Here is a 17,515-nt window from a genome sequence, read left to right as displayed (position 1 = left end):
GACTGGATTATATTTTTGCACCCAGTGAATATTTGGTAGAGGCTTCGATTAAAATCTACCCGAGGATAGCCTCGGATCATTCACCAATTGTATTAGAAATTGCTACTGCTGGTTGTTATGCACCGCCCAAATTATTTCCGTTTGATCGGAAATTGTGTTTAAATGATGATTTTAAAGTACATATGTCTCTCTGGATTAATGAATTTTTTCAGAACAATAGATACTCCGCTCATAGCGCAATTGTGTGGGACACGTTTAAAGCATGTTTTAGAGGGGAGGTATTAAGCTTTAGCGTTAATCAGCAACGAAAATGGAAATCAGAGATGCAAATGTTATATTCTGCCTTGAGAGATGCAGAGGGTAAATTAACTCGAGGTTTAACTTTGCAAGGCAGTAATATATCGGAGTTAGAAGAAGCTGTTGCTAGATTCAGGGCAAAAATTCAGGGAATTTGGAATATAGAGAATGCCAGAAAATATTTGGTGTATAAAAAACTAAATCATGAGTATGGTGAAGCAGTCGGTAGGTGCTTAGCATTAAAATTGCGCATGAAAGAATCTGCGGGCTGTATTAAGGTAGTAAAGGACAAAGCGGGAATAGTTTACCAGAAACCTGCAGGGATCCTAGCTGTTTTTCACCAGTTTTATACGGAGCTTTATACAAAACAGGTAGAGAAGGGCATTGATTTTGGTAGGTTTTTGGATGGGGTTATCTCATATTTAGATTCTGCTGAGGCGGCGCAGCTAGAATGTCCAATTACAATGGGAGAACTAGAACTCGCAATGAATAGTTTAGCTTCAGGGAAGGCTGCCGGACCTGACAAGTTACCGATGGAGATCTATAAACTTTTTTTTGATTTATTAACAAATGATTTGTTGACCACGATTAGGGCCGCTCAGGATGGACATGCCCCTAAATCTTGGGCAGAGGCCAACATAGTGGTTTTCAGTAAAAAAGGCAAGGATCCAGAACTGGTGGGGTCGTACCGCCCGATTTCTTTAATAAATTCTGATGGTAAAATGTACTCAAAGAGTTTAGCCTCCCGTCTCTCTAAGATTATCAATACATCAATTTCACAGAATCAGCATGGCTTTACACCATCACGAGGGACTGTCACTCATTTAAATAAGGTACTGACATTGTTTGATATTGCTCAGACAGAGAAACAGGATCTGGGGTTATTCTCATTGGATGCGGAGAAGGCATTCGATCGTGTGGAGTGGGAGTACCTGTGGGAATTGATGTGTCGAATGGGCTTTGGTAAGAAATTCATTACTGCCCTACAGGTACTGTACACTTCACCGATCGCTAAGATTGCCTGAATGGGCCTATACTCGGACCCTGTGGTTATTACTAGAGGCACAAGGCAAGGGTGTCCTTGTTCACCATTGCTTTTTGCCTTGTACATTAATCCATTTATTGAGCACTTAGGTAATAGCCTGCTGATCAAGCCCTTTGTAGTACAAAATATTCCATACTCAGTGTTTGCTTACGCTGATGACATTGCAGTGACTTCGGTTGACCCATATTCGGCGCTCCAAGAGATCGAGCAGCTGGCTATGTCTTTCGGTCAGGTATCCTGACTGAATGTTACAAAAACTCAAATATTATGTACTGATAATTTTGTACTCAATGATGATAGAGTGTTAAAAGAAGTCACATATCTGGGTATTAAGATAATATCATCGATGCTGGAAGTTGTTGATGCTAATTGGAATGCGCTATTACGTAATATTAAGGAATCATTAGATAGATTGGCTCGTCTACAACTCACTTTAATAGGTAGATGCAACATCATCAAAATGAATGTCTTACCGAAGGTTTTATATTTGTTTAGGTCAATACCATTGGAAGTGACAGGGGCCCAACTTCGACATTTACAATCTATATGTGCTAAATTTCTTTGGGCCCCCGGCAAACCTAGACTTATGACACTACCAGTTGAAAGAGGTGGTTTAGCCATTCCTGATTTTGTCTTATATTATTATGTATGCTTTTTGTTAAAGATGCGTATTCTATTGACGGGGCAGGATATCGTGAATAGGGCAGAGGCCCCCTCGATCTTTCAGATGTTATTAGGGTCGGAGGCCCGACAATGTCTGTTTAAACACATTGATGGCAGCTACTTTAAGCGAACTAGGTTTAAAGTTTTGGAGTCAGCTTTTAAAGTATGGAAAAGAATTTGTAAATTATGCTCAATAGAGAAATTATCTCAATATACCCCTATGGACGCTGTAAAAATTCTTCCCCCAATTTGTTGGGACAGGGTAGCACTTACCTGGAGGAAGAAAGGTATCTTTCAATTAGGGGATTTTTTTTATTTCTGGTGGACCCCTTATGTCTTATGAAGAATTAGCTAGACAATATAACTTGTCAAAATATCAATTTTTCTAATTTCTTCAAATCAGAGACTTTATAAACCGGAGAAATGTAACTGCTGTATCTAACAAAGTAGTTGAGGCTGTTAGGCGACAGGAGAAGATTGGTGTGTTATACAGGATATTGTTATCTTACAGAGCAGATGATTTAGGAAAACATAATACAAAATGGTCTACGATATTGGGGGTAGAAAACATATGTATAGAGGACGCTATTATGAGATCTAAGGAAGCGTTACTCTCGGCGAATTTAAAAGTACAGTTCTTTAAAACTGCCTTTAGCTTGTATTATACACCTGCACGTATGTCCAAATGGGGGGGAGGGTATGATGGCAAATGTTTTTGGTGTGGGGTAGATATAGCAGATAGTCTGCATGTTTTTTTTAGTTGTGTCAAACTATCAACTTATATTACGGGGATTGAGAAATTTATGTCTAAGTTAATGATGACTAACTTGCTTATCACTTCCACTATGATGCTTTTGGGAATTGGATCAGGACTTGACAAGGGGACTCCATTGTATAAACATCGGCATCTTATTTTTATCGCTATGACGGTCGCTCGGCTGTGTACTGCGGCTGAGTGGCTACAACTTGAACCTCCTCATTTTGAACGTTGGCGGGCAAAAATGTATAATTTATTTCAGTTGGAGTGGAGCCTATACTCTGTTAAAGGGGCTAAGAAACGTAAGATTGGACTCAGTATCTGGGGTGTTTTTAGTGATCATATGAGCTTATGAATTGTATAAAGTGCAATATATTTTGTTTCATATCTGTGTTACTGTGGTACAAAAATAAATAAAAATAAAAAAAAGGAAACTTTATGCAAGGCTACAGCCGAAACTACTGAATGGATTTACCCCAAATTTGGCAAAAAGGTACTGCTTGGCTCAGAAAGCAACCGTTTTTAAAATGGTGTAAATCCATTCAGTAGTTGCTGAGAAAATCAAAAATAAAATGTTCGATATACAGAGGCGCGGTGGATCCGCGCACCCTCCCGATCATGAGCTGCATTCTAATTGGATGTCAACACTTCAAACCAGGAAGTGTTGACAGCCATCTTGTGCCTCGGTAGAACCGAGGCACAAGAAATCAGTAAAACAAATGCGAAAAACAAGAAAAGGGGGCAGGGTAGAAACACCCTGACCCCCTAGGCCTGCTTAGGGGGGCCCACAAGGACCCCCAGGGATAAAAAAAGCATTATATATATATTTTTTTTAAATCGCGAGATACGCGGACGATCCGCAGATCCGGCCGCGAAAATAAGAAAAACGAAGTGCGCGCTCCCACGCTTTGTTATTAATTAGCCCCCGGGTGGGCCAAGTCCTGGGGGCATGTCAAAAATATATTTGCGGGGGCCCAGGAGGACCCCTGCAGCCCCGGGGCCTGCCACCCCCAGGGCTTTCTATAAATATTTGCGGGGGGTACACAGCCCCCCCGCAGCCCTGGGGACCACCACCCCCTGGGGCTTATATTTGAAATGGGTGGGGGGCCTCCAAGGCCCCCCAAGCCCCGGGGACCGCCACCCTCCAGGGCTTTTCTAAAATATTTGCGGGGGGCTCAAGGCCCCCACACACGCCCCAGGGACCGCCACCTCCCCGGGGCACTAACTATGCAAATTTGGAGGTCCGTTACGGACCCCCGAGCCCCGGGGACCACCACCTCACCGGGGCTTTGCTAATGTTGGGAGGGGGGCCGTGCAGCCCCCCTCCTGGAGCCAGTGATGGCCCTGGGGACTGCCACCCCCCAGGGCCAGCTCCTGCAGTGTCCCGGGGTGCTGGGGTGCCTCGCGGCTCCCGTCCTGTCATTGCAATCTCTGGTTTGGGTTTTGAAAACGAGAGCAGGAAACCTGCTGTCGCTTTCAAAATCCAAACCACATTGCTTTTCCACACGGGGAGCTGCATCTTAGCAGCTCCCAGTGTGGAAAAGTAATGCTGGCTCCCGCAGGAGGCTAGGAGCCGCCAGGCCCCGGGGGATGGGGTCCCCGGGGCCATAAGTGGCCTGAGAAGGGGGGCCATGCAGCCCCCCTCCAATAATTGAATTAAAAAAAACCTGGCCATGTCCCGGGGGAAGGGGATCCCAGGCGCAAATATGGCCTCGGGTGGGGGCCACATGGCCCCCTTCCATTTTTTTTAAATAAAAAAAAATAGGGGTCCGGCCCTGGGGGATGGGATCCCCGGGGCCAATAAAATAGGAAAGGAAGGGGGGCCACACAGCCCCCCTTTAAAAAAAAATTAATTTAAAAAAAAGACTCTGCAAACGCGCAAATCGCAAACGTGCAAATCGCCCCGTGGCCAGTTTTTAAGAGGTAGTTTTAATCCCCCTGCCCTATTATGTACTAGGGTCTTACAGAGTAGGTCATGCTAATCACAGGGGTACCCCAATGCATAGTATTCCCTAGTGTATGTAGGTGTTTTCACTATATTCTAAGTGTATTTTAGCACAGCACTGGCTCTAGGCCTGGTTAGTCAGTGTCAGTTACCACCAGTACCCGTCTGAAAAAGTTGTGGGCGCAGGAGGACTTTCTGCTCCTCTGTTGGTTCTTTCTGGACAGCTCTTCTTCTTACTGCACTTTTCTTCGTCTTTGTGGACTTCTGTTGCTTCTTTCTGCATTTCTTTATTTTCTTTCTCTGTGTTATTTCTTCTTTCATCACATGTCCTACCTCTGTAGGCATAGTTAGAAACTAGCATTTAAAAAACCTTTGAAATTCACTGAAAAAACCATAGGTTTCAGGCACGTTATAGTTAGAAATTAGCATTTTAAAAAACCTCAGAAATTCACTGAAAAAACCATAGGTTTTAGGGAAAGTTATAGTTAGTTGGACATTTCACTCGTACAAAACCATAGAAATCCCCCCGTTATAGTTAGTTCAGCTAACTATAACTCGGGCCCCCGCAATGCACTGCTGATGACATCACATGTTACATCATTGATGACATCACTGATGACATCATCCAGTGACTGTGTGTTTCTGTAAAGTTTAAATATATTTAATATATATAGGGAAAGGCGTATTGAAGAATGAGTGGGTGTATAAGTGTCTGAATGGATTATTTAGTAGGTGCGTGACTGACTCTATAAGTGAGTGATTAAATGTATCTTACGGAATGCATAGGTTAGTGACTAAACTGTGTGAATGTATCCGTCTGTCTGTTGGTGTGTAAGCGGCTGCCTGGGTTTGTGAATACCTACATGAGTGTCTATATGGGTTATTGACGGTTGTCTGAGTATCTGTGTGGGTGCCTGAGTGTTTATATGGGTGGGGTGTGTGTGACTCTGTGCATAGATGTGTGAGTGGGTGATTCACTGGGTGCATGGTTTCAAGAGTGCATATGTGATGGACTGTATGGGTGGGTGAGTGTGTGTATGGGTGTTTTAGAGAGTGAATGTATATCTCAGTGGTACATGTGTGAGTAACTACATATGTGAAAGGCAGTATATATATGTGTTGGAGTATATAAATGGCTATAAGTGAGAGTGTGTGATTGTGAGAGTGACTGTATGGATGAGTGTGTGCTTGTATCAGTGATTGTATAAGAGCGCAAGATTGTGCTAGTATTTGTATGAGTGATTGAGCTGGTGTGTGTATAACTGTATAGGTGAGTACATGGCAGTGTGATTAATTATTTGCATGACTGACTAGGTGTGTGAGTACCTCTATGGATGAGTGGTGGTGTGTGAGTGTCTATATAGGTGTATGAGTGCATATGATAGTCCTGTACTGAGTGACCATAAGTATGAGTGACTGTACGGGTGAGTGTGTGGATGTGTGTGTAAACATAAGAATCAGTGAGTGTGTATGTAGTTATTGCTGTTGGAGTGTCTATGGTTTTGAGAATGGCAGTCTGTAATTTAGAGTGGGTGTATCAAAGGTTATAATAGGGTGTGAGAAGATGCATCAAATTATCACATGGATGATGTCATCAGTGATGTCATTTGAGATGTCATCAGTGATGTTATCAGTGATGACACTGACCATGTCATGAGTGATGTAATATGTGACGTCATCAGCAGTGGATTGCGGGGGCGCGAGTTATAGTTAGCTGAACTAACTATAACGGGGGAATTTCGATGGTTTTGTACGAGTGAAATGTCCAACTAACTATAACTTTCCCTAAAACCTATGTTTTTTTAAGTGAATATATATATATATATACATACATATATATATATCATAACAAGCTCTGGAATAGGTTGTATATTCTTTAAGAAGGTGTCCGGAAAATAATATGAATGATGAAATTTCTTCCCCTAGCTGAGGAAAGTGAGGATTTCAAACATTAGCGCAGTGCCAATATTCAAAATGGTGTGTGTGAGTTGCAAATTAGATGCGGCGTCATGAAGGACTGAGGAAATTCAAGTGTTGCACGAAGGAGCTGATACAACTGCTCACCACTTGAAGCTAGAATAGTAGTGACTTGCTACTGCCCAGTTTTCTCAGCTCTCTGACATCTGGTAGGAGTTCAGTGGGATTGCCCTCGTGGAGCGAGAGACCTTCGCGTTGATCTCGCTAAGCATCTACACCATGCCCCTACAGTTGCTGCTCTTGTGTATGAATTTGTCTGATTAATTCATCTTACTTTGCTGTGATATTGCAATCCTCAGGAGATGACTAATCAATATTATTCAAAATGTTTGATTATAAAAAGCAATAAAAAATATATATATTTTAAAATAGTATCCAAATGAGTAATCACAAACATATTGCAAAAGTAAATGCTAATGAACACAAAAAGCAGGCAGACCAAAAGTACTGTAGTAGTTTGCCCATACACCTCCTTCCATCTACATTGGCATAGTGAATACATAGGACTTTGGAGCCAGACGCATAAACCTATCTGTGGGTAGGTTCAGCCTGGACACAGAAATTATTTTTTTCTCAACAAGTGTAAGCTAGTGTAGTGCTTGCAAAATAAAGAGAGATCTTTGAAAATTAGGTGCACATATCCATTTTGAACCTCACTACTGGTTCAGGACAGGTTTAGGACACAGCTTTAGAGGTGTTTTGCTGCTTTGCCTTTCTGAGCTGTGATGTTTGCAGCTGATGTCAGTTACTGTTTGTACAGTAGAGAGCAGGATGTTGTTGAAAACTGGCGTAAGGCTCCGTCTGTGCCTGTAGATGGTTCCCAATTGGAATTCCGAGTCCACCGCATGTTCTAGATTTTCTGAAGGTTATGTGCAGTTGCTTGGAAACTAGAGCGGCACCCAGGGGCATAGCTTGGGGGGAGTGTTTACGGTGTTACACCCCATAAAAAAAATATTCTGCAGTATATAGTTGAGGACAAGTGCTTTCAGTTGGATATGGTGAAGTGGTTGTGAGATTTCACCTGGAATTTCCACATGCCCACACTGACAAAAACACATGCACACACACTCTCTCTTGTCTCTGTTTTGAAGGCCTTAACTGTTGATTAATTTGACAAATATTGTGTTTTAAGTACCCCTTCCACTTCCCTGTAACCCACCTCAAGTTCTGCTTTTCATATAATATATTTTTTTCAAGATATCCCAGTGTGATTGTTGGAAAATATCAATCTTACCCCCCCTGCCCCCTCCCCCACCCCCCAATCATACTGACCAAGCTACTCTCTTGGCAGCGACATGAGATTTTGCGCTGGACCTTCAGGCAGTGCTTAATTTGAGCCGGTGGTTGCAGGTGGGGAACACCAGCACTTATTTTTCGGGATCTTCAATTTTTCTTCTTCAACAGACATTGACCCAGAGCAAAATGGGGAAAGGAGGAGGCAGAGAAAACGGAACATCAGTGACAAATGGAGAAAGCATGGGTAAAAAACCCTGCAAGAGTGAGGTAAAGATGCGAGAGTGTGTGACAGTGCAAGTTTGGGGTCCTTATTCTATTATAAATGAATCCCTGCCTGCAGAGCCTTGTAATGGTAAGTACATTGACGCGATACCTCGTAACCCCTAGGCATCAGACAACTTTGTGAATTGGTTAACAAAAGTAAATTCGCAATGATTTGGGGCAAGCATAGATACTAAAAAGTGCTTCCTACGAGCGTCGATTCCGTGATTTCATAAAGATCAGCACGGATTTTCAGCTTTAACCTCCAATTCATTATAAAACTATTCGTTGGTGACTTAATCGTTTTCAGTGCTGGTCATCAGCACCTGCGCTCTCGGTGTCCAGAGGAATCCAGAGTGAAGACAGGCCCTGGACACCTGGAGAATGACCTCAGGGGAAGAGATTGTTGAAAACAACACGAGGCCGAGATCACCATTGTGGGGCGACACTAATTACCAAACTGATCATGCACACGGCTCTGCAAGTGGCTGAATGAATCCCCCAAGGGCAGAGTCTGGAGACGCCGGGATTATATTACTGCCTAATCCCGGGGTGAGATGACAAGTACAAGTCATTTACGAGACATTCTAGACACGAGGCATGTTCCCTCTCTTTGGCCGTTCCTTTGCAATCGGAGCTGACAAGCACAATCCCCTTTTGTGACTGCAAACACTCCATGTCAACCTTAGCCACTTCCTGGTTCTGCACGTTTAACCTCTCTGGAACATGAGCAGGCGACACATCCCTTTTGCTTGCACTGTTTTTAAAACCACGAGTACAATGCTAGTCTCGTCATTGTGTGCTCTGGTTAAAGCGCCCCTCAATTGGACTTGTCACACTCAGACACGTCCTTTTCATTGTACCTTTCACCTTTTAAAGAAATATTCCACGGTATTGTGCCTCCCATTGTGTATAAGCAAGCATCACCAGAAATGCATTTCAGATGGAGAAGGGGCTCCCCCATACAAAGCAGCAGAAACGAGCTGGGCGTGCGGTGGCCGTGTCGCCCTCCTCCGCCCACTCCCAATGTCAAGAGTGGACTTGGTAGTTAAACGAAAATCTGGGAATTCACCATTAAGAAGAACTATCAAGGGCAGGGTTAGAGGGTGGATCTAATAGGTAATTGACAGCACCTGCGCTTTTCTGCAGGTCTTTTGTATTTGCCATTGGACAGCACTGGCACTTCGCAGCAAGGTGCTATGCTTGGGATGGGCGGTACCTGCACTCATTAGCAGGGGCGCTAGGCTAGTTATATATACAGATCCCAGCACCTCTTGGATGGGCTGCTACGTAGGAAATGGACAGTAGGGCTGTTATGCCTGTGATGCACAGCTGCAGCACTTCTCGGCAGGGTTGCTGTACCTATGACACACAATACCAGCACTTCTCAGCAGGGCTGCTACACCTATGATACACAGTATCAACACTTCTCAGCATGGCTGCTATACCTATAATGCATAATAACAACACTTCACAGCAGGGTTACATACCTATGATGGACAGCACCAGCACTTTTCATTACTGCTGCTATACCTATAATGCATAGTCACAACACTTCATAGCAAAGTTAAATACCTATGATGAACAGTACAAGCACTTCCCAGCAGGTTGCTATACCCATGATGCACGGGATTAGCGCTCTTCAGCATGACAGCTATACCTATAATGCATAGTAGCAACACTTCGTAGCAAAGTTACATAGCTATTATGCACAGCACCAGAATTTCTCAGTACGGCTGCTATACCTATAATGCATAGTAACAACACTTCATAGCAAAGTTACATACCTATGATGCCCAGTAAAAGCACTTCACAGAAGGTCTGTTATACCCATGTTGCACAGTATCAGCGCTTCCCAGCATAGCTTCTATACTCATAATGCACAGTACCAGCACTTCTCAGTAGGGCTGCTATACCTATGATGCATAGTACTAGCACTTCTCATTATGGGTGCCGCACTCAACAGATAGCAACCGATACTCCTTAGTAGGACTAATGTACCTGTAACAGACAGTTGCAGCACTGTCCTGAAGGACTGGCTCACCTTTAACCCCTTCGCTGCGGCGGAAATTCCGCCGCAGCGCTGGGGGGTGCGGGGGGGGCAGCGCGGTGGCGCGGTGCTCATGACGGAGCCACTTCGTCATGAGCCACGGTTGGGCTGTGCTCATGACGGAGTGGTTCCGTCATGACTCCGCCCACGGCGCTAATCACCCGCACAGGCGGGGAATTAGCGCCGCGTGGGCGGCGCGGCCGCCAACGGCCGCAGCATGACGGAACCACTCCGTCATGAGCACACGGCAACCGTGGCTCATGACGGCGTGGTTCCGTCATGAGCACGGAACGAGTTAATGGGGTAGTAGAAGCACATATCTGTAAAGATGACAACTTTAATATGACAGCTGCAAACCTTCTGTGCAGGATTGCCACATTTTATATGAGAAATTAACAACATTTCTGGGCTGGAAGGAACATTTAATCACTAAGTAGGTGGATTTGTCCACCATTTTACCCGTTAGAATGATCAAAAATACATACATATTGCACATCGTTACATAGCTTGTCATATTTATGGGAGGAAATAACATGAATTGTCAACTACCACAATATCATCTCCCAAAGAAAGCCTTTGGCAAACCGCTAATGGCCTGATTACGAGTTTGTCTGTGCGGCGCCGGGTCTGCACTGCCGCCGCACCGCTAAACCCATGGTCAGGCTGACCGCCAGATTGTGAGTATTTCTCGTGTCTGGCAGGCTTGTTTTAAATGTTCTCACAGCGGTGCCCTGAAAATGGGCACCGCAATCCGCAAACAGTTACTGGATGGAATGAACTGGTAAGTCCATGCCATGCAGGAACCAGGGTGCATGTTTACATGCATGCATCCACATGGCATGAGGCACCAGTGAGCCCTGTAGGACCCCCTTTATGTTTCCTCTCTGCCACGGTTTTCTTGGCGATGGGACCCCAATGTAAAACAATGGTGGAGAAGAAAGTCATAATATGGTTTGTGGGACCGCGGCGGGCCCGCCAAGCATATACGGCCCCAAGACCACTGCAACACCGCCAGGGAACGGCGGTTCGTGGATGGCTGCAGTGGGTCAATGGCGGTATGACTGCCCTAATTGTAGTAGGGCAGTCAGAAGACCGCCACCACTGTGCCCCGTGATATACATGATAGAGCCCTAAGAGTGCTAAATCATGCAGCTATCCTTTGACTTTTTCCCCAGGAATGAGTTCTTGTTAGACCAGCATTGAAGGCACACTATCTTCTCCTGATAGACTTGAGGATTACATTAAAAATTCTACACCCTAGTCAGAGTCTAGTATTTTCAACAATCACAAACCTTTTTAAACAACAAGTCTTCAAAAGACTGAAGCATGGAGGCAGCTCTCTTGCAATAGAAAAACCTAGACTATGGAAAGCTCTGCATACTAAACGGACTTCTAGTGTTTCAGGAAACACTTGAAAATTGAAATACTGGGTCTAACTTTTAACAGAAAGTGTGCCCAGCAATAGAGGCAGTGAACCAAGATGAATTTCGCCCCTGACTCAAAGCTAGTTATACTCTAACAAGAATCAATAGTACTGATGTTGAATGCCCTCTCCCCATTTCTAAATCACTCAGTTTCAGAAAAAAAAGAATAATCCATAGATGTCATAAAGACTCCACCGAACCTGTAGTGGACAGGTTTCCCTACTTTACACATTCAGTGAAAGTTACATCTTAAATGGCAGTGTTGATGACCAGTTGTGAAGTGAAGGTTCAATCGCTTTATCCCCAAGTCAAATGTCCTTGATGTTTGGTGTACCTTTAGGGTGACTTAGTACCTTACCTGTGCATAGAAATGGAATTACAGAAACAGTGTCAGAGGAAAAGGTGTTGCTTCTCCAGTGGATGCCTCATACAACATCCTCACCTTCTTGTGTCTAAAAGCTGTATGCAAACCATACCAGGACACTCATGGTTTCATTGAACCCTGGCTCGAAACACAAATTCAGGCTTTTGGTTTAATGCCAGAATGTCATTGTAGATCCAAGTGACCTGTCTTTGGAAGAAGTGCTTACTACTCTGACTGTTCGTGTGGAGTGAAATATCTTTCCAGTTTGAAGTTCTATGACTCTGAGCTTGACTAGTATGGAACATATTAATGCCGTCTTGAAAATATATATGACATTTGATCACACACTTGCCCTATATAGATATTATGCTGTTTTGTTCTCATCTTGAAGAAAACTTTCTCTGTTCCGGATTTAACAATGTACTATCAGAAGGTTAAACTAAAGATTATTACTTGTTTGTGAAACCACATAAAACATAGCAAAGGAAGAGGTCAGATGCTCTATCTCTACTTAATTGTACTAGATTAATGAATCTATAAATATATAGATGTTGCAAAGTACTCTCATTCATTAAAACAGAATACCCGCACTTCAAATGTCCGGCAACTAAAGTCACATTGAAAACCTTTGGAAGTACAATAAATGCAATTTTCGAGAGTGCCTCGATGTAACTGTATCACCAAATGCCAAGCTTTAGATGCCAATGAAATAATAATATTCATGTTATTTTTTATTTTTACTGCAATAAACAGTTTTTTCAAAAGATCAAGGATCTTAGTACTGTTCTAAAGCATTTTGCCAGCTTTAATGCATGCCTATAATATCTCTCATAGTCAATATAAATAGTAAAAGATGATTCCTTTTATTTTGGTAATTTCGAAGTGTATAGTTATAATGCAAGCTGACAACACAGATAGGACAATACAAAAAGATCTAAGACAAGACAACTCCTCACACACGCCTACAAACCCCTCCTCTACGATGGACCAGCATACCTGAACCGCCGCCTCTCATTCCATGCACCCACCAGACACCTTTGCTCTTCCCATCTGGCCCTTGCCACCATCCCTCGGATCCAAAAGACCAAGACCGGAGGAAGATACTTTTCCTACCTCACCGCCAGAACCTGGAACACCCTGCCTCTCCACCTCAGGCTATCCCTGTCGCTGACCCAATTCAGGAAGGATCTCAAGACCTGGTTCTTCAAATGACCCTCAGCGCCTAGTCGGACCTGCAGCCCCTCCCCTCAGCACCTTGAGACTCACACACGTGAGTAGTCGCTTAACAAATATTGATTGATTAAATCTTTTCAAAATTAATTTATTAGCAGAAACACTCATTTGACATTCCTTATTATCCTTTCATCACTCAGAAGTGCCCTTGAGCTCATGTTTAAGGGTGCTGAACAAACACCTTAAAAACAATACGTAAATAATTGAAATTTGTACAAGTGTCCACAATTGCACAAAAAAAGGGAAATCAATAGAGTTCAGGAACCTAAGACCATACCATGTTTATTGATGTCCTAAAATGCCTGTTTGGTTTTGCAAAGACAAATATAGTTAATGAGTTTGATAGGTCTTCATCCTTTACATTTCTCATTCATACTAGCTGTGTGAGGCTAAGCCAAATCATATACCCCAAAATATTCAGTAAATCCAACTATTGCTAAAGTACACTACAGTACACCTTACACCCTGTAGTTTAAACCTCACATTAGGTAGACTTATTATAATACCTACCCTGCTAAGATAAATTACCTCAAACCCATATTCTAGTACTTACCTAAGCATACCCAGGCATGTTTACTGTTTGGCGGGTATGAGATGGGAGAGCAAAATGAAATGGTTTTAGTTAATTTACTATGCCCCTCCAAAGTGTACACTTTATTAAATGGTTCAATACCTTGTTTGTCTGTGCTGAGTCATATAATGTTTATTTTGATCTAAATGATTTAATATCACATTTTTCTCATTTTCCATTGAAGTTATGTAGACTTGCAAGGGGCTTAATGCATCACATAAAATATGTCTCGTGTAACTTTCAGACTTGAGTTTGACTTTTGACAAGGCAATTCAGCTTTTCAACCTTTCAAAGGTTGACACAGAGTATCATTATACTGTGTAACATTGACATATGTTGTATTTTATATACAAGTTCTTTTTCTTCTTCTTCTGGATATTATGTTTTATATTATTTATATAAAAATTTTATGCTCAGGGTTTTCTTCCTGTGATCATTATTTTTATCACTATTTGTAAGACTTATTAGTGTTATGATCATTCTTGTTAATAATACTAATAACAGCAATAATAATAATAATATTAATAATAGTAGTGGTGATTTTAATGATTGAATATAGACTTCCTAATTCTATTTCAACTTGTCTCAGTCTGGAATCTCCAAAGGTATCATGTTTAACCAATTTTCACATTAATAGAAGACTTATTCTGTATCTATTTGTATTTGTAAAATTCCTTCACTTTTACTCTGGGAATATGAGTTTCTTTGAAAAGTTCTATATTCTAAGTGCTGCAAGTTATTTGATCTTGATCCCTGTCTATTTTTATAGTTAATCTTAATTGGTAATTGAAATATATTTCAGCTATTGGAAGCCTATATTTCATCCAAAACCTCTATGGTGAAAATTTCATAAATCATGCCACTTCTGAGTTTTTGACTCTAGTTCATTGCTAATTGTACCAAATTAAAAATGGCATAAGTTTGAAAATGATGAACTTGACACATATTATGTCATATGTTCGCCTTTCATTTGACAATATTTAACTGAGAGACTATGGTGAGTAAAGTCAAAAAGATGTTAAGTTGGAGGAAGCAAACACCCGTCGATGGAGCGTTTATTTATGTTTCTTGCAATTTTACAGATTTGGGCAACAAAATGGAAGTTTGTAAAGCTGTTGCCATACGATGGAAAGAACTGACCTCTTTAGTATATTCAAGTACTTGAATCTGTCTGTTTATGTACCGCCTGACCAGCTCATGATTTATACTCTACAGAACTATGTGCTGAATCATAATATTTGTACACTATATAGATGTGGGTGCATTATTCAGTTGTTTCACATTCCAGCTGTTAAATGTTACACTTCAAAACTACTTATGTGCTGATTCTCAGTGGCCCTTAGGACTATACAAGTTTTCATCAAATCTAAATGAAAAAATATTCCATTTAAATACATGTACATTTCAAGTATTCATTTTTTTTAAAAACATTCTTGCTTAATATTTTCCTCTCAAAATTCTACCTATTACCACGAGTGCTAAAGCCTTTATCTAATCACATGATACTGCTCATCATTCTCATGACCCAATTTTTGACCCCTCAACTCATTAACACTTGGTTCATCTAAGAGAGAAATTGTTTTTCTTAATTTAAATGCATCTTTCACATTAACAGCCATAGGCCTTGTTTATTTAAAGCCTTCTATATCATTTGGCAAGGGCATTATCTGTCAAGCATACTAAAGCTATTATAATGCAGACAGATAATCACTCAATATTTGACAATTAATCATGAGTGCCACCAGATTATACTTCTGTTTTGATATTCAAGCCATTCTTATTGGCACACTTGATTATTCAGGTAAGTAGTGTAATTCTTGATTTTAACACATTGGAAACCTAACTCTGTCTCTTACATGATGATGACTTTTAACAATGTACAAAGTTATTTATAGAATTGTGTCATACCTTCTTATAATCTGGTATATATTCCCATTACATCATCAGGGGTAGAAGGAGCATCTTACCCCACCACAGTCACAAAAAATCCTGTAGGCAAAGAGGGACAATTATAATCACTATGTATGTTGTTGACGTTTTTAATTAGTCATAAGGGCCTCCACGCTTAGCATATTCGATTTTTATGTAGGGCCCTTGCTAAGTGGTCGGTTTTGTGTCAAAGAAACACTTTATTTGCATACCTTTTACATTTTTTTTTAATTTTTTTAATTCTTTAAAGAAACCGGTATGTTCCTCTGTCCATTGGAGCCACCGTAATAAGAGAATTTCAGGCAATGGAGATTAAAAACCAAGGCAAAGGTATATTGTGCTTTCCCGCTATGAGAAAAAAACATAAACTCACTATTGCACCGCAGTGTATTATTTTTAGTTGTAACACATTTAGTTCCCTCTATTTGAGTAGCTTACCCTTTTGTTTATAGCGGTGCTATATGTGATGAATCACACGTGTTTCGGCCTTAACATCGGCGTTTTAAAATTGGCGATGTTATAAATTGTTCAATTAAAATCAGTAGAAATGAGGATAAAAATTCTTTGTTTATTCGAGTTTTATCCTTCCGTAGTCAGAACTGTTTCCTAGTATTGTTTGCAGAAATGTATCTAGTAGAGTGTAGGACTCTTTCTCACTCACTGAAGTACATATCCGCCAAGGATTTCAACTAGTGAAGATGGCGCATTAAATCTATTTTACTAATATTATTCCAAGCATTACATCTGTTATACTCGTGTCTATACTAAACTTTATTCGCATGCCTATAGAATATCCCTAACTGACCCTATGTGTTTTATAATGTGATCTCTTTTATCGGTAAATGTCAAATCGGCGTTTAAAGCAAGCTGTTTATCAGAGAAACAACCGTCCTCGTGTCTATGATTATTGGATGGGCGGCATTGACAAAAAGGCGGAGTAGGCACGTTCTTCATAGTCTTTTAGCTGTTGTCGCTAAGTACACAACAAAGTTTACTCTGCTCTGTATACAGAGACCCTCTCTACGAATAGCAGAAGTCTGCTTGATAAATTAAAACAAAAATATCGGGGACATTCTATCTTTCACTCACCGGGTCGGGGACTGACGGCATCCCTGCTCCAACGGACTTCCGGGTTCAAAGTATGTAGTGTTTCCGGAGTAAGGGACTATTTATACTTTTAAAGACCTGCCTGTCTCGATGCTATTTCAAGCTTATAATCGTTTTATAAGGGCAGTGTTCTTATTTATTTAAAATAAAATGCAGACTAATACGATAAATCTATAGGATTAATGGAAAGTTTTGAAATTTTAAAGAACTCACGGTGTTAAAAATGTTGTATCAAAGAAGAGTAGCATGAATGTGCTGTGCCGCGGCCATGTTTAACTGAGCGCTTAAACCACATTGTTATTGTTTCATAGAACAAATTTATATTTAAATGATGCTTATTAGGGGCAGTGTACCAATTTATTTTTTAGACATAAGCTAATAGGGCAAATCTATAAGATTTATGAGAGATTCTGAAATATAAAAATCCCCGATACAAAATTTAGATCGAAGAAGGATAGCATAGATGTGCTTGGCGGCGTCCATGTTTAAATAAACAATTCAAAAGCTTAATGCTCGTTGTTACATCATGGAATAAATTTATATTTAAATAATCCTTGTAGATACTGCTCTTCTTTGAATACTCTCTTGATATATTATTGACATGGGACCTTTTTTATACATATACCAACCCATTATAGTGTATGCAGAACATTGTC

The sequence above is a fragment of the Triturus cristatus genome, chromosome 6 (assembly GCF_964204655.1).
Source record: "Triturus cristatus chromosome 6, aTriCri1.1, whole genome shotgun sequence".
NCBI lineage: Eukaryota > Metazoa > Chordata > Amphibia > Caudata > Salamandridae > Triturus > Triturus cristatus.
Note: the sequence above shows the minus strand (reverse complement) of the source record.